Below are 2,137 nucleotides of genomic sequence, written 5' to 3'. Positions count from 1 at the left end.
AAAAGTACATACAAACGATTATTTAACACGTATACGTGAAAATAAAAACAAACGGCAATTAATCATTCAAATAAAGTGTTCAATTTTTGTCAATTTTTAAGCCTACAAAAATCGATAACATCGATTATTTTACAATAATCGACAATCAACTCTCGACTATCATTGGCTTTGCATTTTTCATCCCTACTCTTTTCTGTTCTTTTCGGCTGCTCGCTGAAAAAAGTTTGGAGTTTTTGGAAAATGTGGATCCCGAGAACGCAGAATTTTTGATTGTTCTTTTTAAAGGTAAGTTCTCTCATGCTCATTAATTGATGCCTGAATTTATTTTTCTTTTTTGTTTTCTAGGCAACGTACTACGTACCAAGGCAGCCGAAAACTAATTTGGTAGGCGCGAAGCAGCCCAGGGGTAAATTATATGATAAATATACCTGTATAATAAAAGATTTGCGTGCTTCAGGATTACGGTCGAAAGAGTCCGAACAGGTATGTCATGAGAAATGTCCCTTTCCATTTCTATAAAGTTTCTTTTTTAACTTTTTTCTCTTAACAGCCAACAACTGTTCATGACGATGGAGTAAAGAGAGATGAACAGAGTGAAGTGAAGGAAGACCTGGAGTGGTTAAGACGATGCCTCGAACCCGAGGTTGAGGCTACTGAGCGGTGGAGTAGGACTTCCGATTATCGCCTCCATTCCTTAAGAGTTACTCCTACTAGAAAAAAGGCTATTTGTCGTCAAATTCATTCAATTACAATTTATTTGAAAATAAAGAACTTATTGAAAATTTTTTTAAGCAATTAAAATAGATATAATATCACTGGTAGATGGTTTTATGAACCAACTAAATAGCAACCATATACAAAAAAGTTGGATCAAGCAAACAAGCGCTTGTTTTGTCGAACTCTCTCAGTTGGTGAATATATCCAATTCCTGTGGATCCAAGAAAACTAGATAATCCAACCAACAAATTGGATCGCTCCCCAGCACCTATTTAAAATAGTTGTATTATCCAATTCACAGGTGTATATTTCCAACTATTTTTCTGCGTGATTCAATATTTTTACTTAACACATTCCTAAGAATATAAATATATACGTACTTCTTACTTAAAATTCTTATTCGTTAATTAACATTGCTGGAATAAATACAGTAATTTAAATTACAATTTTTCTTTATACATTTTTTTTGTGAGTTTACATTTATTTTTGTACCAAACAGTTCATATCCTAAAAGTAACAATAACAATATTTAGAAAAGTTTAAGACTTAAACCATTTTAAAGTTAACCTATTGTGAAACATTTTTTTCGTACGAAGACTTTTACCTACCTATATTTTGGTATAGTGCAATGCTCATCCCTAGCTTGTGGGTTTGTTAAGAGCAACAGCCGCTGCAATTAAATACACAAAAGCTGCAGCGCTGCGAGCATTTCCGTTTGGACCCTTTCATGCCCACGACCCACCCGCACCCCGCCCACTTCCGCTGTCAGTATGCAATTAAATTAAAATGGCTGCCGGGCAAGGGCTTACCCCAACACCTTTCCTCTCCGAAAATATGACTAAATGAAGTTCAAAGCAGAATCTGGACTTGACTGAGACGGGCCAGCAAATTGAAGGCGCTAATGGCGCTGATTTGGCGCATTTTAATTAACCCTTGGCCTTGGCTGAAGGACATTATCACGCCCGCTGCGTGGCCAACTGATTTGCCAGCCAGCTCCTTGAACATCCTTCAGCTGGAGCAGCAATAGCAATAGCAACAGCAATAGGAAGAGCAACAACAACGAACGACAACGATGCATTTGTAATGAGAGTGGTGCTTGAGGAAAATGGAAAATTTATTGCGCTGACAGTTATGGGCCCATAACAATAATAAAAACAGCAGCTGCATCGGCAGGACCAAAGGCGAAAGGCAAAAGAGTCACTGGCAACAACAAGGATCCATCCCAACTGGCCTGCCCTTTGCCACGGCGACAGCGGCTTCGTCCTGGCGTTGATGATGATGGCAATGATGGCGTTGATAGCCCAACGAGATGCTACTTCAAACTCAACTTCAATTGCTATGCCAGCAAGCCATCCGGCCATCCAGCCATCCTGCCAGCAAAGGACACTCATTGGTTTGCCTGCCATCCAGCCGTGCAGCC

General features: G+C 39.1%; 1 long non-coding RNA gene across 1 annotated transcript; it reads left to right on the top strand.

Annotated features, from left to right (window-relative positions):
* The first annotated feature begins 213 nt into the window (after positions 1-213).
* On the top strand, positions 214-592 carry LOC108148607. Its single transcript, XR_001774564.2, has 3 exons — positions 214-285; positions 346-483; positions 551-592. It is a non-coding gene; the product is annotated as an uncharacterized LOC108148607 (long non-coding RNA).
* Positions 593-2,137: the final 1,545 nt, after the last annotated feature.

This window comes from Drosophila elegans, unplaced genomic scaffold (assembly GCF_018152505.1).
Source record: "Drosophila elegans isolate 14027-0461.03 unplaced genomic scaffold, ASM1815250v1 contig_476, whole genome shotgun sequence".
Classification (NCBI taxonomy): domain Eukaryota; kingdom Metazoa; phylum Arthropoda; class Insecta; order Diptera; family Drosophilidae; genus Drosophila; species Drosophila elegans.
The sequence above is the reverse complement of the archived record's forward strand: the minus strand, read 5'-3'. Positions and strand labels throughout refer to the sequence as shown.